At 36.8% G+C, this 27,781-nt stretch overlaps 1 long non-coding RNA gene across 1 annotated transcript in view; it reads right to left on the bottom strand.

Annotated features, from left to right (window-relative positions):
• Positions 1-21,154: 21,154 nt before the first annotated feature.
• The window catches only part of LOC110344992 (uncharacterized), a 121,288-nt gene continuing 114,661 nt past the window's right edge, over positions 21,155-27,781 (bottom strand). The window contains exon 6 of the long non-coding RNA XR_015441559.1: positions 21,155-21,411. This is a non-coding gene — a long non-coding RNA (uncharacterized LOC110344992). The remainder of the gene's footprint in view (positions 21,412-27,781) is intronic.

Raw genomic sequence — 27,781 nt, forward strand, 5'->3', positions numbered from 1 at the left:
AATAAACATTTTATTTCAATATAATTTTAGATTTAGAGAAACATTATAAAGGTAATGCAGAGAGTTCCCATATACCAAACACCCAGGATCACAATTATTAACATCTTACAATAGTATGGTATGTTTGTCATAATTAATGAGCTAATATTTATATGTCATTATTAAAGCCAAGACTTTATTCATGTTTCCTTAATCTTTACCTAATATCCCATACTTGTTCCAGAATTATATTTAGTCATCATGTCTCCTTATGCCCCTCCTGGTTGTGACAGTCTCTCATGTTTTGTTTTTGAAAACATTGATAGTTTTGAGGAATCTGGAAAGACACAATGAAAAAATCTCTAATTTACTTATTTGATGTTTTCCTCACAGTCTTACTAGGATTATGGGTTTTTGGGAGAAAGGTCTCAGAGTTGAAGTATCATTCTCAATACATGTATCCAGGGTATGGACACTGTTGATGTTAACCTTGATCACTTAGCTAAGATGCTGGTTGTCAGGTTTCTTCAATATAAAAATATCCTCTCCCTCACTCTTCAAATATTGTCCTCTTTAGAAAGAAGCTACTATGTACAGGTCACACTTAAGGAGTGGGGAATTTTTCAGCATGTCCTTGAAGGAAGAGTGTCTCCATAAATTTATATCCCCGATTTATGTACTATTGAATCATTTCCTTATATCACTATGGATACATGGATATTTATTTTATATATTGGGTTATAATCCAATACTGCTTTATTAATTATGTTGCTCAAATTTTCAGCTTTGGCCATTGGGAGCATTTTCAGTTGTTCCTCAATCCATTTGACATACCCCCTTCATCGTGGATTTTTCTTTTCTGAGCACTTCATCTTATACATTCCCAAGGTAATTTTTCTTCCCACATTTCCAACACACTAATACTGTATTTTGATATAGTAGTATATCCACACAGACTTCAACAAGTTAATAAAGTAGGGCATCTATTCAAATTTCTTGAAATTGTTTAACTTCACATATGGTAGCTGATAGAACAACAACAACAAAAACCCAGTGAAAACAAGAGCAACAAAAAAATTCATGAATATGATCCAAAGACATGCCAAGAATTGTACAAGTCTCCAGAAGACTTAAATACTAGGGAGCATCATTTCTGAAAAATGGATTCTGGAATTTGTTTGTGTATAGTTCATAAGAGATCCTGACAGACCTTTCTGCTATCAATAACTTAAAATGCAGGGTAAGATTTAAAGCATCTCTTAAAGTGCATCTATAACTTGCCAAGACATTTTGAGACTCTAGTAACTAAAAGGGAAAGAGGGAATCCAGAGAGATTAGCCAAGAACTAAGAACAACTTGCATTCTAAAGACTGACTCAAGATTAATTTGAGATTTGGTTTTCAAGGCCTACCAAGTTGGAGAAGACAATAAACACCACCACCTACCTCTAATATGTGTAGCTAAAACCCTAATAAGCTATACCAGTGATGGCAAAACTTTTAGAGACAAGTTCCCAAAACTGCAACCTCATTTATCATAAAGTCCCAACACTGTAATTAAACCTCAATACTGAGGCTTTAGTTTAGAAAAAACAACTCAATGTTTATATATTTTTTCTTAAAAGAAAAACAAATAACATGAGTACCATAGGTTGGTGACCACTGAGCTATACCAACCATACTATTGAGAGTTACAAATAAATATATCATTCTTCTGTTTCTTAAGAGGGAGTTAGGGTAATTGTCTCAGGTATTATTTCTGGGACAGAGTAGGAAAAAAACTACTTGAAAATTTATAACAACAACCTTGCCTTACAGACATTATAGCCCTAATTCACTCTACCTTGAAGGTATGAGGGAACTCATATCCAGAATTTAGTTTAAAGTGATTCTAAATGTGTAGTATATCCAGTTGATTGACAGACTAAAAGTACATTATTTTCTGGAGAAATCTACCTTGAAGCCAATTCTCAAATAATTTATTCATATAAAACTCCAAGGAACTGGAAATCATAATTTAGTAGATGCTTATTTTCCCGTATATATTTGTGTGTTGGTGTTATTTATTTTTTTATCATTAATTAGGTTTACTGGTACAATGTAGATATACATGATGATCACATGCATAGTGTGAAATTTGTTCCTGTACATTATATATCTTGATTCTTATTTTTTCTCATTTCTCTCTCCTCCCTTCTACCCTCTTCTCCTTCTTACTTACAAGACCTTTGCTTCCATTTTATCTTTCTCTTCTTGTTTACTTTTTCTTTTCCCTTCCTTCCTTTCCCTCTCCCTGCTCACTGTGCCTCTTTCCATTTGAACATTTTCTTGCTATTTCACAATATCTATTATATATTTTGGTCCTTATTTGCACTTTCAGTTTCTCACACCAGAGAAACAATGTGATATTTACACGTGTCTGATTTACTCACTTAAGAGTATGGACTCTAGGTGCATCCATTTAGCTATAAGTGTATTCATCATTATAGCTGAGCAGTACTCCATTTTATTTTTTAAAAAAAACATCTTCTTTATCCATTCATTGGTTGATGAGCATTTGGATTGTTTCCAAGATTTAGCTATTACAAGCTGTGCTGCTACAAACATGGGTGTGCATATATCCCTGTGGTATGATGTTTTTAATACCTTTGGGAAGATATCAAGAAGGAAGAGCACTGGATCAAATAGAACCAGTAATCCTAGATTTTTGAGGAATCTCCACACTGATTTCCACAGTGCTTGCACCAGTCTATACTCCCACCAACAGTAGAGAAGGGTTCCTTTTTCTCCACAGCCACACTGCATTTGTTATTGGTTGATTTCTTAACAAGTCATTCCTTCTGGAGTGAGATGGAAGCTCAGTATTGTTTTAATTTTCATCTCTTGATTAACTAGTGATGTTGAACTTTTTTCATGTATTTATCAGCCACTTCTACTTCTTCATCTGAGAAATGTGTATTCATCTCAGATGCCACTTTTGTATTGGGTCCTTAAATTTGGGGGAGGGTGATTTTTTTCAGTTCTTTATACATTCTAGATATCAGTCTTTTGTCTGAGAAACTGGCAAAAAAATTTTCCCACTCTGTTGATTGTCTCTTTACTCTGTTGATGATTTCTTTTGCTCTGCTAAAGCTTTTTAATAAGATAAGATCCCAGTTGTTGATTCTTTGTAATATTTCCTGTACAATTAGACTTTTGTTAATAAAGTTTTTGGCTACACCTATGTCTTCAACAGTTCTACCTACTCTATCTGCTAGCAGATTTAGTGTTTCTGCTTTAATATGTAGACCTTTGATCCATTTTGATTTTAGTTTATTACACAGTGAGAAAAATGGGGCTAATTTTAGCCTTCAGCATGTGGAAAGCTAGTTTTCCAATACTATTTATTAAAGAAGCTATCTTTCTTCTAGTGAAGGTGTTTGGCCCCTGTGTCAAAGATAAGGTGGTTGAGTATGTATGGGGTTATTTCTATATCTTCTGTTCTGTTCCAGTGATCCTTGGGTCTGTTTGTTTTTGTTTTTTGGCAGAACCATGCTGTTTTTATCATAGTAGCTCTGTAGTATAATTTCAAGTCAGGGGTTGTGATGCCCTCTGTCTGGCCTTTGTTGCTCAGAATTGTTTTTGCTATTCTAGGTCTCTTCTGGTTCCAAATGAATTTTAGGAATGTTTTCTTTAGTTCTGTGAGGTATGCTATTGGTATTTTGATTGGGATTGCATTAAATCTAACAATTTTGGGAATATGGCCATTTTTACCACATTGGATCTGCTTACTCTGAGACATTTTGTAGTACAATTTTTATATATAGCACATTGTGCACTTTTTGCTTTAGAATAAGAAGGGGTTCCCCAATTGTAACTATTTTTATACGTAAAATTTTTTCCTGGGATGTCTCCCCCCCCCATTAACTTTATTGGTACATTTTAGGTATAAAATACAGTTACATTGATCATTGGGATCTTGTACCATTACATGAGTCTCTTGGTTCTTATTTTTTCCCCCTCCCCTTGCCCTCCCTTCACCTCCTCCACCCTTCCCTATTTGCAAAGACCTTGTTTCCATTTTTTTTCTCTTCTCATATTTTTTTTCTTTCCCTTTTTTCCCTTCCCCTACCCCTCCCAATTCCCATGCTCTTTTAGACCTTTGGTTCCTGTTACACAATATCAGTTATACATTTTTTAAATTATATTAAGATCTGGGAGACATTACGACAGATTTTACAGAATTTAAAAGGATATAGAAAGCATATTACAAAAATCTGTTTTGAAATAAATTTGACAACTTCTAAGAAGTACCTTGGAAGACAAATTAATGAAACTAACTCTGGAGGAAATATAAAATTTGAATAGCACCTATTAAAGAAACTATATTCCTAGCTTGAAAACCTACCTACATGACAACAGCAGGCTCATATACATTTTAACTGATAAATTATATCAAAAAATTAAAGCAGAAAAAAGAAGGAACACTTATCCCCTCATTATAGGAAATCAACATTGTGCTAATACTAACACTGGATAAAGATAATAGAAGAAAAAAGTATGAACATAGAAATGTGTTTAACAAAACAAACTATTAGAACTCAGATCTGGCAGGATGTAGAAAGTGGTTTTGTTATAGGGATGGCAGTGTTGATTCAGCATTGGAAGATCCACCCCCAAAAGTCATCATTTTAACAGAGGAAAGGAAAAAGCCATATGATCCTGTCACTAGTTGGAGAAAAAGTATTGGACTAAATTCTACAGCTGTTCATGGTAAAAGCTATGAGGAGACTAGAAGTAGAACAGAACCTTCTCAACAGATTAAAGACATGTAATCCATACTTCCAGTGATAACACCTTATATGAATGGAGAAGATACAACGCTTTCTCCTTAAGGTGGGGAACAAGGGCAGATATGCCTACTCTTTATCTGTCCATCAAATTTTGAAACCTAGTCCCCACCAAAATAGTCTGGCAATAAAATGACACAATTAGGATAGGACTGGTGAGGTAGAAGCAAACTCTTTATATGTAGATGAAATGATCATCTACAGAGAAAATACTAAGAAATCTCTAGGAGCCCCTAGAACTTGCATTTGAATTTAGCAGGATTAGAAAACACAAGGTATATATAAAAATTCAGGTCTGTGTATACTTGCTATAAATGAAGAATTGGATATTGAAATTTAAAAGTTATGTAGGACTACAAAGAACCTAGAAAAGTTAAAAAAAAAAGTGCTGGAAGATGTTTAGTACCTAATTTTAAGACTTCTTCTAAAACTACAGTCATCAAGGCAGTGTTGGTGTAAGGAAAGACATAGCATTCATTTGAATAAAACAGAAAATCAAGAAATAGAACCACACATGTATGGTCCACTGAGTTTTGAAAGATTATTTAACATTAGCATTTTATAGAATATAAACTCAATTCAAGAGCTGAGGAAGAAATAGTGTTTTCCGCAAACAGCACTAGAACATCTGGTATCCATATATAAAAAATTAACCTCAACCTTTTTTTTCCATACATGAAAGTAACTTGAATGGATCTATGAATCTAAATATGAAAGCCTAAAAGTATGAAACTTTAAGAAGAAATTATAAGGGAAAATGTTTATGAATTCAGGGTATGCAAGAACTACCTAGGATACAAAAGACATGATGTGTAAAAGAAAAAAATTGATAAATGAGATTCCATCAAAATTTAGAACTTTAAATGACATCATTAAAATGAAAAGTAGTCCTTAAACAGACCATATTTACAATGCATATAACCTATGACCAGAATATATAAAGAACTCTTACAGCTCATTATTAGACAAGCCAATTAAAATGTAGACATAAGAAGATGATAAATAGCCAGTAGAGCACAAGGAATGATGTGCAACTCTAGAATCAGAAAAATACTAATCAGTACAATAATAAGATTGAATTATACACTCATTAGGGAGATGAAGTCAAAAATTTTAAAAGCCTTGTCATGACTTTTTCTTTTTGTTGGATTCTCCCCCTTTGAGTTTAATTTGTCATGACCAATAGATTCATTCTGCTGGGTTTCCTGGGGTTGTGATCCTCATTGTCTTTTCCTAGGGTATTGTCTAGAATTTTTTAGAGGGCTGGTTCAGTATTCATGAAGTTCCTGAGGTGCTCTTTATCATGAAAGTATCTTATTTCTCCATCAATTTTGAAAGATAGTTTTGCAGGGTACATCAGTCTGGGTTGGAGGCTGTTTTCCTTTAGGGCTTGAAATACATCACTCCAAGCTCTTCTTGCCTTGAGGGTTTGCATTGAGAAGTCTGCTGTGATTCTGATGGGATTTCCTTTGTATGCGATTTGTTTCTTTTCTCTCACTGCTTCTAGAATTTTATTCTTTTGTTGGATTTCTGGAATCCTACCTATTATATGCCTATGTGTAGATTTTTTTGATTAAGGCTAGCTGGAGTCCTATATGCCTCACTTATCTGTATGTCAAGTTCTTTTCCCCTCCTTGGGAAGTTTTCTGCCATCACTCCTGTGAACAGGTTTTTATGTCATCTGCACTCTCTCCTCTTTCTTCATTGACTCCAATCAGTCTTATGTTATTCTTCTTTGCATCATCTAGCAGCTGCTGGATTGATTTCTCATGTTCCCTTACAATTTTAAAGCAATTTTTCTTTTCCTCCTCACTAATTGCAATCTTATCTTCTGTATGTGAAATTCTATCCTCATATTGGTTCATTCTGCTGTGCAGACTTTCAGTGGAGTTTTTAATCTCTTGGAAATCTGTTTGTATCTGTTTTATGGATTCCATTTGTTTCCTATGTTGGGATTCCATCATGTTCCTCAGATCCTCTATTTTTTTATCTGTGTCCTCTCTAGATTTATTAATCATGTCTTGCACCATGAACAAAATCTTTGCTGTTATCTGAGTAATTATTTCTGATTTCATTTTTCCCAGATCCTCTTTTGTTGCCAGTTCAGAGAGTCCAGGTGGTTGAGTATCAGATTGTTCCATCTTGTTTCCCTTTGGGGTTACTGTAGGTGATCTGGAAGTCTATTTTTGAGGCTTTTTTATGTGTTTTCTCATTTCCATGGCCAGGGGGGGAGGTGCTTCTGGCACCCACATGGCTCACCTTCTTTGCCCTAGGAGCTTGGGATGGCAGTGGGGGAGCTTCCTTCTGGGTTCTGGGACTGGCTGAGCTTCTCTGCCCTAGGAGCCTGGGATGGAGGCGGGGATCTTCCTTCTGGGTGCTGGGACTGGCTGAGCTTCTCTTTTGGGATGTCTTTAAATAGAGTATAAGGCTGTATCAGACTCAAGGGAGTATACACTGGGACGAGACAGCTCCCTAATACATAATGTAAATTTATGTCTACATTTAAACAGAACTCAGACAAATTAATTGATTGTGTCAGCTGAATCCAAACATTACCAGTATGGTCTAATTGTTTTGGTGGTAATATTGCCAATGTTCCAGAAAATATTAACAAGAAGGGGATGTATTTCCAACCCATCCCAGTCTTAACTTTTTGTCACCTGGCTGACTGATGACCCTCCATTTGTCCTCCAGGGTGTCCTCAGGAGCCGCTTTGATGTGGCAGTGATGTATCCAGGGTGTTTTTTCTGTGATCTTTATAGTGGATGGCGTCATTAAAATCACCTGGAAAGGTCCCTCCCAATGTGGCTCCAGAGCCTTAGAGGAATGTCTCTTTATCAGCACCAGATCTCCAGGCTGAAATTTATGGTGGGTGACATCAGGTTGAGGGGCTGGCCTGGCCTCCTGAACTCGATTTTGTAGTTCCTGTTGGATTACCTGGAGGGATTTAAAGAATTTAACAAAGTATGATTTTTACATTCTGATACATTTTCCAAATTTACCCTGAGCAGTAAGGGAGGTGGGCTCCCCAACATAATTTCATAAGGAGTTAACTTTTTTATATAAGGAGTGCACCTAGCCTGCAAGAGGGCCAGCGGGAGGAGGTCTGGCCAGCTTTTTCCAGTTTCTAAAACAAATTTAGTTAATGTTTTTTTAAGGTTTGATTCATCCTTTTCACTTGCCCTGAACTTTGTGGCTGATAGGCACAATGAAGTTTCCAATCAATGTTAAGGGCCTTGGCCACCAATTGAGATAACTTAGCTATGAAGGCTGGGCTATTGTCAGACCCCAGAGTATGGGGGAGGCCAAATCAGGGGATGAGCTCCCGTAACAACTTTTTACTGACTACTGTAGCTGTCTCTCCTTTAGTAGGAAGGCTTTTACCCATCCAGAGTAAGTATCTACCCAAACCAACAGGTACCTATATCTAAGGCTGGGCTTGACTTCAGTAAAATCCAATTTCCAAAATTTCCCAGGATGCTCACCTCGGCATTGGGTTCCCTCACCTCTGGGTATTGTCTTGGCATTTACCTGGGTGCATGTCTGGCACTGAGCACAAACACCCTGGACCATGGCAGCCAGCTTAGGAATTAAGAACCTGGAACTTATCAATTGTCTGAGTTTCTTTTTTCTTAGGTGAGTAAACTGATGTATTTGTTGAATTAGCTGTTGGCCAAGAGCCTGAGGCAAGGAGACTCAGCTGTGGGATGACTCCACCATCCATTTTTATCTTTTATAGCTCCCATCCAGGCATTGTGTTTTTCTTTTTCTGATGAGTAATGTGGCTTAGTTGGCAGATTGGAAAACCCTTTAAGGAGAAGGGTGGGGGCCGTCCCCACTGGTTTTCTGGCAGCCAGTTTAGCAGCTAAATCAGCCTTTTGATTTTTTTATGGCCTCCAGTGTGTTGGGCCTCTCTTGTCCCTTTTAATGTATTATAGCCACTGATTTAGGCTTTCATATGGCTTCTAGTAAAGCTAGGATCTCATGTTTATTTTTGATGTCCTTTTCTCCTGATGTGAGTAGGCCCCATTGTTTATATATCTCTCCATGAACATGTACAGTTGCAAAGGCATACTGACTGTCTGTATAGATATTAACAACCTTTCCCTCACCCAGGTTTAAGGCTTGAGTGAGGGCTATCAACTCTGCTTGTTGGGCTGAAATTTCATGGCCTAGGGCAGTGGCCCATCTCGTTACTCCCTGGACATCTACCACCACCACCCCCACATACCTGACTCATTTTTTGACGAAGCTGCTCTCATCCATGAAGAATGTCTCCTCAGGGTCCTCCAGGGGCACATCCTGCAAATCAGGCCTGGTCATGGTTATGTCCTGGAGGGTCTCCTGGCAGTCATGTAGCAGAGTTGTCAGGTCTGAGGCTGGCAGCAGGGTTGCCCCAGTATCTACCAGGAAGTTGGTTGGTGTGTCCCCAATTTGTGAGACCAAAGTGAACCTAAGAAACGCCATCTTGGCCCGTGAATAAACTCCCCTCACACCCCTCCCCTTATAGAGTGCTAGAATTCCCCACAAGATAGCTGTTTTTCTGACTGCTCACTCTGCTTCTGTAAACACGCTTTATCGCTCTCTGGGAACAGATGGTGTCTAGTGCCTCCCTGTAACCACCGAACCCTGTAGCCACAGAATGTCCTATCTTGACAAGATAGGTGGGCTGAAAAAACTGGGTTGTGAGAGATATTTTGCAGCTGGCTGAAGGACATATTGGCCTCTCCCTGAACTTCTTTGTTTGAGTTACTTATAAAAGCTGTGCTGTCCCCTGCTTCTGGGCTTCACTTCTCCTAGAGGGTGGAGTCCATGTGCATGAATAAACTCCTTTTAGTTTTAACTCCATCTTTGTCCCAGTTTTTGGTTATTTCCTGGCTCGCTTGGCATAATATTTACCCACAAACAAGGGATATCTTTCCATTTTCTGATATCCTCTTCAATTTCCTTTTTCACAGTACTATAGTTTTCAATGTAAATATCTTTTATGTCCTTTGTTAGATTGATTCCTGAGTATTTCAATTTTTTGAAGCTATTGTGACAGGCATAGTTCCCTTAATGTCTCTCTCAGTAAGTTTGTCATTTGTGTACAAAAATGCTATTGATTTTTGAATGTTGACTTTATATCCAGCTACATGACTGAATTTGGTTCAAACTCAAAGTCTTTTGGTAGAGTTTTAGGGGCCTTCTATGTAGAGTATAATGCCATCCTCAAATAATGACAGTCTAACTTCTACCTTTCCTATATTTATTCCTTTTATTTCTTTCTTTTGTCTAATTGCTCTGGCTAATGTTTCCAGAACTATAGTGAACAGTGGTGATAGTAGACATCCTTGTCTTGTTCCTGACTTTAGAGTGAAAGCTTTCAGTTTTTTAACATTTACTATGATATTGGCTATTGGTTTGTCATACATGGATTTTATTAGATTGAGATAAAGATCTCTATTTTAATTTTCTGTAGGGTTTTTTATCTTGAATGGATGTTGGACTTTGTTAAACACTTTTTCTGCATCTACTGAGATAATTATGTGGTTTCTGTCCTGGGCTCTATTAATATGGTGTATTATATTTCTTGATTTGCATAGGTTGAACCATCCCTGCATCCTACTTGGTCATGGTGTGTAATCTTCTTGATTTGCTGCATTATGTTTGCCAGCAACTTATTGAGGATTTTTACATCTATGTTCATTAGGGAGATTGGTCTGTAGTTCTCTTTTTTAGTTGAATCCTTCTCTGGTTTTGGTATCAGGGTAATACTTGCTTCTAGGAATGACTTTGGGAGTATTTCTTCTCTTGTAATTTCATTAAAGAGTTTGAGGAGTAGTGGCATTAGATCTCTAAATTTCTTGTAGAGTTCAGCAGTGAATCCATTGGAACCTGAGCTTTTCTTTGTTGGTAGGTTTTTAATTACCTATTGTTATGGTTTGTGTCTAGATGTCTCCCTAAGCCTCATGTGGTCATAGGATTTTTCAGAGGTGGCTTAATCTAGAGTGTGATCTAGAATTGATTCATGATGCAATACTAGGCTCAAGGGCACTAGGATTAAAGGTGTGAGTGCTACCCACCCTAAGTAACCTGAATAAGATAAAAAGGACAGAAAGACACTGCTAAGTTCCCTTGTTTTTATTACCTTCTGTCTACCATGAACTGTTTCTCCTCAGCAAGACCTGTCTATCAAGCCAACCTGTCTTAGAGCTAGCCAATCATGGACTGAAACCTCTACAAACTGTAAGTTAAATAAACCTTTTCCCCTTTAACTTTGAGTGTTGGGTATTTTTGGCTCAGCAATGAGAGAAAAGTAACTAAGACAGAATTGGTACCAGGAGTTGGGTCATTGTTGTGAGGTTGCCTAGCATTAAGCTTAAAAGCCTTGGAAATCAATTTGGAAAGGTTTTGAGAGACTGACCAAAGAGGCATCCCTGGTACACTCTAAACAAATGTGAGACTCTGGTCAGAGCCCAGAAAATCAGAATACTGATGGAAATGCTGCCAGTTAGGATGAGGTACAGGAGGCTTCTGTTGAGAAGAACTGCATTGGCTGCTGGATCCCAGGCCATGTATGTTGTGTTTTGGCAGGAAGTTGGCCTGCATTTTGCTTGTGTTTAGAGACATTGCCTGGTGGCAGAAAAATTTCAATGCAGTATAGTTTTGGGATGGTGGCATGGTTACTGTTGGGGTCTTTTGGCTGGATCTATGTGGGAAATTAAGAGTAGAGAACCAGCAGCATGATTTGAAGCATTTGACCAGAAGGGAGGCTCCAATGGAGCTGTGGGTTATAAGGATGAAACAGAGGAGAACATGGTTGTTGAGAAAGAACAGGACAATGAAAAAATGACCTGAGAACTTTGCTGAATTGGTTGTTAAGGTAAATGGGAAGCAAGGATTATGATTTTAATAGCTCTCTCCTATTATGATTTTAATGTAGTAATATGATGTTGACACAACATTACAACAATGAGCCATATGCCATAGCCTGAATGTTGGGCTGACTTTGTATTTCCTCTCCCAGGTCAATTAGTCCATGACCTTAATCTCAGCATGCAAAGACTCAGGACATGGGCAAAAGGTAGACAAATGTTCTATCAGAGTGTAATACACATAGCCTCTAGTCAAACTTGCCAATTAAGTCCTTATTCCCAACTGAAACCTCCTGAACCTGGCATTTACTGTCTGTATTCCTATCAGTATTCTGGTATTGTGAGCTTTGACCAGAATCACACATGAAGCTCTGCTTATAGAATTCTAAATTCTCAGGAGCCCACATCACCAAACCTTTCCAAACTCTTCCTGCCAACCAGTTCAAAATGTTTCTAAGCCACATGGCAGGTACAATCACAGCAATAACTCCACTTCTCCAATACCAAATTTTCTGTAATAGTCAGATTGTTATCACTGGAATACAATACCCAACACCCACAACTTAAAGGTTAGAGGTTTAATTTGGCTCACAGTTTCAGAGACTGTCAGTGCAAGGTTGACTGGCACCAAGAAAAGAATGCCATGGTAGAAGAGTGTGGGAAGCAAAATTACTTAGTTCATGGAATCTGAGAAGCAGATCAAGGGAACAGTCCAGAGAGGAAAGAGTGAAAGGTCAGATATAGACCCAAAAGGCCACACCCCATGACTCATCTGGACACACAAAGTGTGCACCTCCAATTTCTCAGGTGAATCCCAAAGCCGATCAAGTTGACACTCAACCCTTACCTCCACAGACATAATACATTATTGTTAACTATTGATTATTAACTATAGTCACCATGAAATGCAATTGATCTCAAAAAACATAATCCTCCTCCCTAACTACAACTGTGTATCATTTAACCAACATTTACACATTTCCACCACCCCAGCTTCTATGAATCACCATTCTATTATCTGCCTCGATGAGTTTAATTGCTTTAGAATCTACCATATGAGATCATGCCATTTTTGTCCTTGGTGTCTGGATTATTTCACTTGACATAATGTTTTCCAGGTTGATCAACATTGTTGCAAATGACCAATATTCTTTTTTGAGGCTGATAGTATTCCATTGTGTATATATATGACATCATCTTTATCCATTCATCTATTGAATCTGTTGTAATCATTTACTATTTTAAAAATTCTCCATGTTAACAAGATCTTAAAATTCCTAATTATACTAAGAAATTGGAATAGTACACTCTTGTTTTGTACATATGTTGGCCTCCTATTAATTATATTTGCCATATATTTTTGGGGGGGTTGGTCTGTCTTTATTTTTTAAAAAAAAACTATTACTGGAATTTTTCAGCAGTGAACTCACATGGTAAACTGCTTCCTCTAAACTTTCTTATTTTACAATATTTTTAGTGCCTATTTAATGGCTTAGGGTGGTAAATTTAAAGTAATGTTTTTATTGCTCAACTATTATAACTTCTTATTAACCAAAGTTTACAAACATGTAGAGGCAAACAAATTTATGATCTCATGGACAATCCACTGATGTTTATTTATTTTATTTTATTTTTATTTTTTGGTACCGGGGATCGAACTCAGGTCCTTGCAATTGTGAGACAGGTGGCAGAACCACTGAGCTAAATCCCCAGCCCCACTGCTATTTATAAATAACATTTTCATAAAACTTTATATTATTTTAGAGACCGACTAAATTATCAGATCTCACAGATCAATATTTTGGGTTGTTGAAAAGAACAAGTAACTAGCTGGGAGCATTGATATTAAAAGAGGCAGGTGAATTTGGGTATATAGATCCCCATCAAATCATGCTGTGATTGCATCCTAATAAACCCATTTTAGGTTGAAAATATCATGAATCAAAAAGCATTTAATATACTAAACCTATGGAATATCATGGCTTAGCAACACAGTATATTTTCAAGTACCCATTGTAGCCCCTGATGATAGCATGGCTGACTTGAGCACTGATGCTTCCAAGCACCAAAAGGATGCTCTGCCTGAGAAAAAAAATTATAAGCTGAAACATTTTGAGTCAGGGACCCTTTGTAGTTCAAAAACAGCCTAAATTCTTCTCCAAGAACACCAATTACACAGGTCAGATTTTAAATGATTGTTCAGTTATAAATTTCTCTAAGAGAAAGTGGCAAAGAGCTAAAAACCACTGAGGGTAAATAGTTACTATGTGTTTGCTATGTGCCAGGCAGTTCACTGAGTATAATTTAAATGTAATAAAATTTCTAAGACAAAGATACAATTGTTGTTATAGATGAAGAAGTTGGGCTTAGGTTAATTAATTTATCCACGGTCAGAAAGTTCTAAGTGACAGAACTAGGATTGAACCCAAATGTATCTTTCAATGATGTTTATTGAAAACTTACTATGTACTACCCTTATGTTAGGTATGGGGAAATCTAAGATGAATAAGACAGACAAGGTTCCTATTTTTGTGTATATGTGTGTTTCTGACAGAGGGAAGCAAATATTAATAAAAATATAAATTTGCAAATATGTGTGTATAATTATTTCAAAAATGAGAGCTATTAATACCTACCTATTTCAGGGTACTAAGATAGAGCCAAAAATATGCATCTAAAATGTACAGAGTGAACAGGGATGCACATACCTAATTACACAAACTACTTCCAGAGTTAAAAGGAACAGAGCCACTGAAAACACAGATTATATTGTTTAAAAGAATGCTGACTGAAAATATTTCAAGGTGGCAATGTTAATTTAAATCATCTTCTAGAAACTATTAAAGAAAAAAGAAGATACATGGATAACCCTAAGAGACTCTAAGACCCAAGACCTACAACAGCTTAGTAAAGCTTCTGTAATCTGTTCTCCTCATTTGGGGCTACTTTCCCTCCCCATCCTGCTCCTTGTCTCTACACCCAATTCATCACTTCATAATAGTCCATCCAAGAAATGATGAGCATAAAAATGGCTCTGGCAGCCTTTCCTGGCAAGGTGAGGGTGGAAAAATAATTTGGTCATTAATGTCAAAGAAATACAGGAGTAAAGAATGATTCTAGTATGGAGTTAAGAAATTTAAGATTTCCATCTCAGCTTCATAATTTGGGAGTAAACTTCTGCACTCCACAATGAAGTCTTACCTCTTGGCAGTTATTAAAGTCCTTTCCCTTGTCAATCAACATCATTTCAATTGAATGCAAGCCATGTGGATTTCATCAGGACCTCTATTATAAATAGAAGATTGAGGAAATTGTTATGTTTGGGTTTAAAACATATACAGTGGATACTCTTTTAAAGAGTGACTCTCCTGTTCTGTACAAGGGAAGAATTTTGTTTTATGCTCTCCAGCTCTTTTATTGTTAGAGTGACAAGGTACAACTGCAGTAATAAACTTTACACTTAGCATAAGGATGATTTCTGACTTGGGTGTTCCATTCATATCTCAATGCCAGAAACCACTGCTGGCACTGCCCAGCAGGAAGCAGAGAGGGTCTGTTGTCCCCTTGAGGTAGCTTAGTTTTTGCAGAGAACTTTATTGAGTTTTACCATATTTGGATTTAAGATTTTTTTCTTCATGTGTGGAATGCCACAATGCCTTTAATTGTTCTTTCAGCAGCACAAAATCTCAGTGAACATCTCCTAAGGAAGGATACTAAATAAACCTGCTGTAAGTCTCTGCCTAATTGTGAGGAGACACCCCATTCCTAACTTAAAGAAATCAGTGGTATCTCTAGATAAATAAACTAACCAATAAGCATTAGCATAAATGTACGTTTGTCTACTCATCTGTATCTTCTCTTATTTCCAAAACTGATTTAAGATGGCTTAAAATAAAAGAACATAAAATATTATGACATTAGCCTTGACATTATTTAGTGTACTTTTATTAAGTCTATGCCAACTAATTTCATAGAATGAACAGCTATCATTGTATTTCTGGATGATGTAATTGTTTTCTTCTAAAATTCTAATTATTTACCTAAATTATTACATGTGTATTGCCTCAATATCTTTCAAAAATAAAATAAATAATAAAAGATCTTAGAATGAAAATTTTCTTTTCCTACCCCTGCCCCAATTCACCTAATTTCTTCTTCTTACTCTTAACTCATTCAAAATAGAATCACTCAGGAATTGCTTATATAACCTTTGTGAGTATCTTTATGCATATTAAATATATATTTAAATTATATTTATGAATATATATATATGAATATACACACAGGCAAAAAACATTTTTTTACTTTGTGCAGTCAATTTAACACCTTGCTTTTCTTCTGTTATACATACATTGAAGGTTTTCCTTCAGTAGTATATAAAAGTTATATCATTTTTTACACTTCAGTAGTATTTCATTCTATAGATGTACTCTAATTTATTTAACTACAGTGGACCCTCAAGTTACGACCAGCCTCACATACAAACAACTTGGGTTGTGACTGGAATTTTAGTTTTAACTTACAAACAAACTCTTGAGTTATGACCCAAATACTGGCTGCCTGTGTGATTGTAAACACAGACTCCATGCCAGAAAAGCATATGTAAGCATATATAAGCATTGGTCTGAGCTCAGAAGCAGGTGTTTGTGGATGTGATTTCAGTAAGTGCTTTATATAATTGCTATAATTACTACTATCAAAATGGCCACAAGAAAGCTAGAAAAATGCTAATGAAAGAAAGGAAGGTAAAAAAAAAAAAAAAGCAATCACAATCAAAAAGAAGAAAATTGTGGAGAAATATGAGAGTGACATCTGTGTGCTAATATGTACAAAATGTTGAAATCCACCATCTCCACAATCTTACAGAGAAAAGATTTGTATAAAGAAGCTAAAAGTATTACTCAAATTAATAAGTAATGATCAACAGTGTTGGATGAGGTAGAAAGGCTATTGTTAGTGTAGATTAAAGAAAGGCAGCTGGTAAATTCAAGCCTATTTGAGTCTATAATTTGTGAAAAAGCTAGGGCTATAAATGCTGATCTCATAAAGGACAATGCATCAATGAGTGATAATGGTGAAACATTTTGTGCCAGTAAGAGGTGATTTCACAATTTTAAAGCTAGAACTGTGGTTGATAGCATAACAAAGCATGGTGAAGCAGCCAGTTCTGATAAATGGGCTACTGAAAATTACATACACCACTTCCAAATGATGACACAGAGAAATGGCTTTTGCTCTCATTAAGTTTTTGAATGTGATAAACCTGGTCTTTTCTGGAAGAAAATTCCCAGGAGAACATACATTACCCAGGAAGAGAAGAAAATGACAGGCCACAAGCCTATGAAGGATAGGCTAACCTTATTGCTATGAGCCAATGTGAGTGGTGACCTCAAGATACAACCTCTCTTGTTTTATCACTCTGAGACTCCTACACTATTCAGAAAACATAAAGTTATAAAGAATAGGCTACAATGTCATGTGGAGATCTAACAAAAATGCCTGAGTAGCAAGAATACTTTTTCTTGAGTGGATCAGGGAATTTTTCTGTCCTACTATTAAGAAATATCTAGAGGACAAAGGTTTACCACTCAAGGCTCTCCTCATCATAGACAAAGCGCCTGTTCACCCATGTGATTTGGAAGAAGAATTGGCTGAAGAATTCCCATGGCTCTCAGTTGAGTTCCTCCTACTTAATACAACTCCCCTACTGCAGCCTGTGGACCAGTAGATTATAGCTGACTTTAAGAACTATACACAAGGAACTATTCCTGAAGTGCATCCAGATGGTCTCAGATACAGATTTAACCCTTAAAGAGTTCTGAAAGGAACATTACAACATCCCTTCCTGTGTGTGGTTAATTTAAAAATCCTGGGCCAATGTCTCTCTATGGACATTGAGATCTGCCTGGAAGAAATTGTGGCCTAAAATTATACAGGAGTGAGACTTTGAAGGCTGTGTAGAGGAGCCTGGGCCTTCAGTTGACACTGTATTTGATCACATTGTCACTATATTAGAGTCCATAGACTTGCAGGTAGACAGTGGTGATGTTGAGGAACTGGTGGAGGAATACTCAGGGGAATTGTCTACAGAGGAAGTTGCTCAGCAACTTCTGGCTGAGCAAACAAGAATGGCAGCTGAGGAGCTTTCTGAAGAGGAGGGGAGTGTCAACAATCAGTGCAGCAAGTTCTTCCTCTGAAATAAAGGAAATCCTGAAAAACTGGACAGAGCTACAAACATTTGTAGAGAAGACCCACCCAGGCAGAGAAAGAAACAATCATAACATTCACTTGCTTAATGACAATGTCAAGTCATACTACAGAATAGTTAAAGACAAGACAGAAACAGCCTTAGACTAGTTTTCAGTTCTGAAAAGATTGACACTTAGTGAGCCAGAAGCAGGTTCTAGTGGACTACAGACTCTCCCAAGGAGAGAAAAGACACCAGAGATCCAGATTCTTGATGTTCTTATGGAAGGAGACTCTCTTTCCAAATAATAACCACTTTCCATTTCATCCTTCCTTCCTGAAACCCAAAGATGTCAACTTGAATGGTGAGTGTAGTAGGAAATTGTTGTTTCTGGTAAATTATGCACATTTTGTAACTTTTTGGTGAATACACTAGAAAAATTATTGGTCTTTCTGCTAAATTATGTACATACCACCCCTTTTATTATTAAAAGGTTAAGAGGTGCTTAGGGAGGTTCACAATGCATTATATTTCCATTATTTCTTATGGGAAAAATAGTCTTGAGTTACAACCAACTTGAATTATAACCAGCCCTTGTAAACAATTATGTCATAAATTAAGGGTTCACTGTAGTCCCTTTTAAATGGACAATAAGTCACCAAATCATGTATTTTTAAAATAATTTATGCATGTATAATTTTGTTAGCTATTGCTGAGTTGCTTTCCATAAGTGTTTATCAATTGATACTCATATCAAGAGATGTAAGCATACTTTCCCCCCACAGATTTGCCATAATGCAGAATTTATATTGGATTGTTTGGTCTTCTTGATGATTTCTAAGAACCTTTGATATATCATATTTTCTTCCATGGTAAGAATTGAATTTTTCCCTATTTTGTTGATTTTCTTTTTACTTTGCTTTAGTGTTTGTTTTATGTTATTTTAATTTTGTACTGGGGATTGAACTCAGGACTTTGTGCTTGCACTTGCGAGGCAGGCGGTGGCACCACTGAGCTAAATTCTGGGCTGTTGTTTTATATTTCCCAGTCAGTCAGAAACCTCTATTTTTCCTTGTACAATTTAATTTCTCAATCTTCTTCTTATGGCTTCTAGATCTTTTCATAGTCATAAAGATCTTCTCTACTCCAAGATTATACATGTTCTGCTGCACTTTCTTCTATTACATTTATAGTTTCAATTTTATATTTAAATTGCTGATCCCTTTTGGAGTTTACACAGTGTATGATGAGAAGTATGAATTAAAACTTATTTTTTTCTATATGGCTACTTTCCCAATATCATTTAATGAAAATTTTATTCTTTGTCATTAATTTGAGATGCATCTTAGATTATTTCATCTATTCCATTGATTTGTCTGCCTGTTCATATGCCAGTTTGATTATTGAAGTTTTAGTAATATATCATCTGGGAGGGATAGTCTATCCTTATTGCTATTTATTTTTAAATTTTTCCTAGTAGTTCTTTTGTTTTGTTTTCATTCAAACATTAGAATGACTTTGTCGAGTTTCAGGAACATATTAAATCTATAAATCACTTCAGCATGTGCTGATGTCTTTTGCAGTTATTGAGGTTTATCTAAGAAAATGATATGACTTTGTATTTGTTCATACCTTTTCTATTCCCTTCAGAAGTACTTTACAGTTTTCTTTATATATCTTTCATATTTGCAAAATATATTTTAAGGTTTTTATATTTATTTGTTCCTACAGAAAATGGGATTTCTGTTGTAGCATCTACATTTATAAGCTGTTTGTTATATGTCAAATATAGTGATAAACACAAAGTACAACACAGAACAAAACAGAAAAGATTACTGACCCTCATGAAGCCTATGGCACTGACAAAGCAATGCTATAAGTAGATAATCACTACAATAACCATGTAATTACCATAATAATAAAGCCCACAAGGGCAAGTACTGTAATTGAGTATAATTGAAACATGATTTAGAATGGGAACTTCAGATAGTTCACTGAAGACATGCTATATTAAGGTCAAAATGACATGGATAAACCTGTCAAATAACATGGATAATTAGTAATACCTGAAAACTTCTTTCATGTTCAGCATGATACCAACTTACAGTGTGTTTTTATATATTTGAGTCTAAATTCTTAAAATAATTAGATATTCAAAGAACAAAAATCTGGGTTACATACCGTCAGTACTCTTCAAAATGCCAGGTTTTAGAAATGATCATCTCAAAATGAAGCACCTCACCTTCTACTAAGGTTACCAGATAAAGAATATACTTATTTAAAAAAATCATTTGTTGTGTATATAAAGTTCAAATTTTACTGATTTCTACATTTTCAGTTCCTAAATCTGACAACCTTAAACTATCACTGAGAAGTAAAAATAAGAACAAATTTTTATATAAGAAAAGCAAAGATATAGAAAACAGTGAAAAGGCATAAATTTTAATATATATTAAAATTAAGCATAGAATGTGCCTCTTTGCAAAATATTCTCACTCTTTAGTTATGTCTGTTGTTTTCCTGTGTTGTTAAGGATACTTATAGAAAATATTTCAATAATAGGTAATAACTTAAAAAAGGAATCCCTAAGGTGTGTGTTTATGTGTGTGTGTGTGTGTGTGTGTGTTTGTGTGTGTAAGCACCAAATTTAGGGAGAAATATAAGGAAAATGAGATGAAATGTTAAAATAAATAAGTAAAACCCAAGAAATTTATAAATTTTCTTAAACCATCCTCTTCTACATAGTAACCTCACTGATTGTGTCCTGGCTCATTAACAAGAGTAGAAAACACCTGTAGGGGGCCAATATTGATGGAAGGCATGAGGAGATGTCTTCAGGCTATTTCTATTAAGAGCATATTTGTTTCTTGATGCATAAAGCACCATCATAGGTATCATGGAAAATGAAACCAAGAGTTAAGAGCTTGTATGTGTTGTATTTGTAAAAAGAGACCACAGGGAAAAGGTGAGGCAGAGAAATTGATAAGGGTAGAGGAGAATGAAGCAGTGAAGAAAAGGGAGATAAATATGGCTGATTTAGAAACTGGATCAGGAATTAAACCAGGCATGTGATTCTATGGGGTGGGACAACCTCCAACAAGCCCACAGCATTTTTTTGCTGGGCCAAAGAGGCAAATTCAGACCACTTGGCTAAAGCTGGCTTCCCTCTAGGAAAGTCTGAATTAAGAGAATTTTTTTCAATAAAATGTAATTTTTATGTTCTTAAGTATATTAGTACATGGACTTCCATAATCATGTAAAAGAATATGTTCTCTAACACAATAAATCTTGTTTACCCTCATAATTTACTTAACATTTTTCACTGATAGGGTCAAAATTAACTGTAGTCCAACCTTATCCAAAACAGTTTTATTAGAGCAATGCAGTTCAGTGTTTTCCTCTGCTTTCCGGCTCTCTTGCTGGCACAGGCCACGGTCACAATCTCGCTGCTTGACACAGCTCCAGTGAAACCGAGACTATGGCTGAAACCCATGACTCCGTCTTTTGCTTTCGCTTTCCTCGGTGGTGATTACCTCGGTGCTGTACTCCCCAGGAAATCACTGAAAGGATAAAAGTCATTATTTCAGAAATGGTTACTAGGCCGGGATTACAGGAAGAAATTGTAAATCCATTTACAGAAAAGCCCCTCACTCATACCTGCATGAGTAGTGGGGATGTGCCATCCATATGCCCTGATTGTACAAAGGGAAATTGGGACATCAACAAATTCATGACGCAGTTACGGCTCTTGGAAATGCTGGGTACTTCCAAGACTCAAACAAATGGTGAGGCCCTGACTACTTTAAGCCCACAAATATTTGCAGCAAAACAGGGATCTCAGTCCATAGAAAATAAAGGAAAGTATGGGCCTGTCCCAACGGCTGAGCCCCCTCCCAATGTAGCTTATAGGTGGAACATTATGATACCCACCAAAAGGAACAAATTCCATACAGCATTTACCCAGATTAGATTTACCCCTCCCATATGACAAATATTGCTTACGAGAGAAGTTAAGGAAAGATGAACAAAAGAAAGGAAAAAATAAGGCGCCCCACTGTCTGGCACCTGGTCACCCTTGGCCAACACCCATGGGGCACACAACAATATCTGACAAAACTTGGCCTAATGAGGTAGCCTGACCTTTCTAAAATGCTTCTTGTTCCTCGAATGTAAATCTGATAAGTTAGCAAGAGTTCACGTAGCACCCGGAGGAGTATTTAGAACTGGGTGGTCTAAAATAGTTTTTAGGTGATATCAGCTTTTCTTTAACTCTGTATGAAGACACACTGTGTATGGACCCATGTGCTTACCAAAGCCTTGTGTAACCAAAACGTATATAAGTAAAGTGATTTTGGTATAACTCAGACAGACAAGCTGAGCTGCTGACCCTCCACTCAGTGTCTATTTCATTCTCTTGTCGCCGACTCCACACCTCCTCACAGGACCTAAACCCGCTGGAGCTGGACTCCGGCATCTTGCTCTCCCTTTTTTTATTCTAAAACGTAGTTATACTCTATTTCACCACTTCTAAGCCTAACCATCCTCTTCTCTGACTCAGCTGTACTTGGGCTACCCCAGAACAAAGTTAAGCATGGAGTCCTTTAAAGAATGGAGAGAAGTCTTTCCTTTCGCCTACCCCTTCCACTTCCCCTTCCCCTTTGCACCTTTTCTTCCAATTTCACATTATCTATTATATAATTTGATCCCTATTTACACTTTCAGTTTCTTACACCAGAGAAACTATTCAGTATTTACACATGTGTGTCCTATTTATTTCACTTAAGAGTATGGCCTCAATGTGCATCCATTTAGCTGTAAATGTCTCTCATTCTTTTCTTTTCTTTGTTTCTTTCTTTTTTTTTTTTTTTTGTGGTACCAGGGATCGAAAATGTCTTTCATTCTTATGCAGAGGAAAGGAAAGAAGGGAGAGAAATAAATATGAGAAAAGGAAAAAATGGAAACAAAGTCATTGTAAATAGGGAGGGGTGGAGGGGTTGAAGGAAGGGCAGGGGAATGGGGAAAAAATAAGAACCAAGATATATTATGTAAAGGTACAAATTTCCAATAATGAATGTCAGCATATTGTATACCTAAGATGTACCAATAAAATTAATGAATGAAAAATAAAAGAATAGAGAGAAATGATACCTGGTTTAAAAAGTCATAACAGCATGTGGTTAAGGTATTTACCAGACTCTCCTGCTGGTTCTCTCCTCCTGGCTACTTGGAATTGAAATTCTCTTTGGTTGGAAATTCTTTCCCCAGATATTACTTAGAATCCCTAAAGTCAAACACATTTTTGATTCAGGAATTTTGGGAAGTCAATATTTTCGAAGTCCCTTCCAGTAGGGGGAATGACTGTTTGCCTCCTTTCATCCAGAAGAGCTAGAGCCAGACACAACACCTCAGGCTGATGAGAGATGCTGAAGCTAAGGACTTATTAAAGATCTTCGTATGCCATCTCTAATGGGTAGTAGTTGCCTGGAGTATGCCAGGAGGAAGATTCCAAAGCATACCCCATTTGCATGAGATCTTCCAAGACATGACACATGTCTTCTGTAGACATTGAAGAGAAGGGACAGAAAGTGGGCTAGTGATGTGCTTTATAAGTCACAAGACTCTACCGGTTGGAGAAAAAAATGAGATTCTAGTATTCACACAGAAACAGAAAATAGGAAGGAGCTATGTCCCACTGACAGGGTATCTGCCCACTTTGGAGGAGGGCCCAGACTCTGAGGACAGAATCATTTTGACTTTTGACTTGGCACATATCTAAAGAGGGACATTTGATTAAAAGAGAAAAAAAATTCTTCTTTATAGGTTCCTGGTGCACAGAGCAATCAAACTAGGGGAAGAGAAATTTTTAGTTATTGAAATTAAGGAAGCCTGCCCCAAGCCAAGACTTTCCACTCCTGTAACAGTTTATGATAATTATGTGGGAAAAATCTACAAAGATGAAAGCAATAAAATCCCTAGTGTCACATGCTGCCCCCTCTTCTCTTCCTTGCTACCATTTGAAGACCTGTGCAAATGTTTGCTTATTGACTTCTCACCTCTGTAGTGTTTCCATTTTCTCTTGGTGCCATTCTCTTCAAATAGAATATATATTACTTAATAAAAGAATGAACAAAAATATCAGGATTTTTTAAAATTTGCAAATTCTAATAAAGAGTAGTGCTCCCTCCAGGCATGGGGCACCAATCTCTGAAATCAGGAATTGGGCTTGCACCTATGACTGATTCTATTGAAATACCACACCATTAATTCAACACAAAGTTATTGTGTGGGTGCAGCTGGTATGGATTGAACTCCAACAACAACACCAAAGCACCACACACTTAGCCCAATCCTCTTGCCACATGGCATCTGTAGTAAGAGGCAGTTGACAAATCACTGGATCTTTTTTCACATGCTGTGCTAATCAGTGTACTCAGTTACTCAGTTACTCAACTCAGTTGAAATCACAGCCATTTCAACACATTTGTTGGAAAGAAAATATGTGTTAAATATCTTTTTTCATTATGAGTTCTCATTTGTTCTTTTGCATTCTTTTAGGATTTCAACATGCTTTGGAGTGTGCAGCAAGGGAAAGAATGAAGAGGAAAAGGTAGAGACTTCATTTGATGCTGAAATCCATCATTGCTGAGTCAGCTAAATCATGCCATAAGTGGATCAAATACATCTCTTTATGGTATAATAGAGTCAGGACTGAGCTTAAAGACCCTGGAAAGTGATAACACAAGAATCACTTGTTAGTATTCAGACTCTGAAGGGCTCTTTTGAGATCCATAGAGTGACTTGAAAAAGAAAGAATCTACTACATGGTTAAAGCAAGAAGAAAAAAAAAGAGATTTGATCACAAATCCTGAAGCACAGATTTGATTTACAGGGACAAACCAAATGTGTGGAGAGATTTTAGGGCTTGAATTTTGGGAATTAGTTTGGAGGTTTTGCCTTTATCTGGCAATTCAAAAACACAATACTACAAATTTATAGGCAAAAGTGCATAAATAGTTTATGTTCTATATTTCTAAATTCTATATTTCTTTAGACTTCTAAACTAACTGTAATCCCTGGAGTCTAATAGTGTCAAATTCTGCTTCAAGTCAAGCAATGGGAGAGGTCTCCTAACTTCTGTCACACTTTTCACAGAAAAAATCTGTACTAACCACTCCCCAGATCTACTTTGCCTCTCCACAAACCAGATACATAACCCTAGAGTTAATCTCTTAGAATGTAAAATTAAGGGCAACTTCAAAGATTTTCCAAGGATTTTATTCAGCTATTACTTTCAGGTATCACTTGTAGATGCAGAGAATACATTGCATAACTCCATTCTAAATAAAGTCAGATCATCATAAACATCATAGTGTCTGGCCCATATTTGATGCCTATTATGCTTATTACAATAGCAATGACCATAATACTCATTATTTTATGAGAATGCCACTATAGCGTGAAAAGTTACCAGTTCATTTTGTAAATTTGAGACCGAAAACTTGTATTTTTTAAAGAATCTCATAGAGTTAGATAGAATAAAATCAACTGTCACCTTGCATGACAAGCTAACCCATCCAGTGCTATTCAACCTCAGCAATGTAAATTTATGTCACATTAAAAGTGACTCCACTAGGGGCTGGGGATTTAGCTCAGTGGTTGCACCGCCTGCCTTGCAAGCAGAAGGATCCGAGTTCGATCCCCGGTACCAAAAAAAAAAAAAAAGTGACTCCACTAAACCAGTGTCAGGGCTTGAAAGTGGCTTTGGCCTTGCTTATTTTCCCCTCTATCTAATTGTATCAGAACTATGTCAGAAATGAAACACCTTTTAGGGTAAAATAGAATAAGAAAAATGTCAACAATTGTATACATACAGAGATGTCAACTAAATTTAGGAAAACAAAATGAAAACCAAATAGCTATGGTCAGCTAGGGAGAAGGGATCATGTCCCTAAGGATACTTCCCTTATGGGGATGGAAATTTGAACATTAGTCATGCTACAGTGAAGCCAGAATGAAAAGGGCAGAGAGTTTTCAGGTGAGGAGCATGGTATCCAACTCTCTGGAGATGAGTGAATGTGTCCACTAAAGAATGGTTTCCATTCTACTTAATATTTTCTGGCTGAAGGAGACAAGTGTTTGGAACTTCTAAATGAAAACATAAAGAGGAGCCTTCCTTGTTTGCATTTAGCAACCTCCCAGAACAATAAGAAGGGATTCTCATCCTGTAGTAGGTGCTCCACTCAGCAGAGACAAGGGAATCCCTGTCAGCAGATTTCAGGCTCTGCTGACACTGAAAGCAGCATAGCCTCCTCTGGGCCATGACCATTAATGTGACAACAGAAAAGGGCAATGCAATCCAATACTGGAGGCACTATAACATACCTCTTTGTGACTCAAAGAAATAGTCTGAGGAAAGTTCTAGAGGGCCAGAGTTCTCATGTAATAGGATTTTTTAAAATGAATTTTATTGGTACATTTTAGGTATATAATGGCATTCATCATTAGAGACTTGCACCTTGACATAATCTCTCGCTTATTTTTTAGCCATTCCCCTGCCCTCCCTTCACCCCTCCATCCCTCCCTATTTACAAAGACTTTGTTTCCATTTTTTGCTGTTCTCATATTAATTCCATTCCCTTCTTTCCATTCCCTGACCCCTACCACTTCCCCTACCCCTTTGCCCCTTTTCTTCCTATTTCACATTATCTACTTTACCTTTTAGTCCTCATTTACACTTTCAGTTTCTCACACAAGAATAAGTGTTTGGTATTTACACATGTATGTCCTACTTATTTCACTTAAGAGTATCACCTCAATGTGCATCCATTTAGCTATAAATGTCCCTAATTTCTCATTTTTTCTGGCTGAGTAGTATTCCATTTTATTTAAAAAAAAAACCCACATTTTCATTATCCAGTCTCCAGTTGATGGGCAATTGGACTGCTTCCAAGTTTCAGCTATTACAAATTGTGCTGCTATAAACATGGGTGCACATATATCACTGTGGTATGATACTTTTAATTCTTTGGGGAAGTTACCCAGCAGGGGAATAGCTGGGTCAAATGGGACTTCCAGTCCTAGTTCTTTGAGGTACCCCCATACTGATTTCCACAGTGGTTGCACCAGTCTACACTCCCACCAGCAGTGGAGTAAGAGTTCCTCTTTCCCTAGAGCCCCATCAACATTTGTTATTGGTTGATTTCATGATGGCAGCCATTCCTTCTGGGGTGAGATGGAATCTCAGCATTGTTTTCATTTGCATCTCTTGAATGACCAGTGATGTTAAACATTTTTTCATATGTTTATTTGCAATATCTACTTCTTTGTCTGAGAAATGTCTGTTCATTTCAGATGCCCATTTTTGGATTGGCTCTTTAAATTTGGGAGGTCTTTTTGTTTTACTTTCTTTATAGACTCTAGATAAAAGATCTTTGTCTGAGGAACAGCAAGTGAAAATTTTTTCCCACATTGTGGGTTGTCTCTTCACTCTGTTGGTGGTTCTCTTGCTGTGCAGAAGCTCTTTAATAAGAAGAGATCCCACTTGTTGAATGTTTGTGCTAGTTCACGGGCAACTGAGTTTTTCTGCATAAAATCTTTTCCTACACCAATGTCTTCAAGCGTTCTACTTAAACTCTGTTCAAGCCAGTTCACTATTTCTGTTTTAATATTTAGATCTTTCATCCATTTCAATTTTAGTTTAGTGCATGGTGAGAGACATAGGTCTAGTTTTAATCTTTGTCAAGTTGAAATCCAATTTTTCCAGCACCATTTGTTAAAGAGGCTATCTTACCTCCAGTGAGGGGGTTTGGATCCTTTGTCAAAGATGAGTCTGGAGTTGTTTCTGCATCTTCTAATCTGTTCCACTGGTCCTCAGGTCTGTTTCTTTGCCAACATCATTCTGTTTTTATCACAGTAGTTTTGTAGTATAGT

The sequence above is a fragment of the Heterocephalus glaber genome, unplaced genomic scaffold (assembly GCF_053883595.1).
Source record: "Heterocephalus glaber isolate CG9 unplaced genomic scaffold, H.glaber_assembly_v1.0 deba00001523, whole genome shotgun sequence".
NCBI lineage: Eukaryota > Metazoa > Chordata > Mammalia > Rodentia > Bathyergidae > Heterocephalus > Heterocephalus glaber.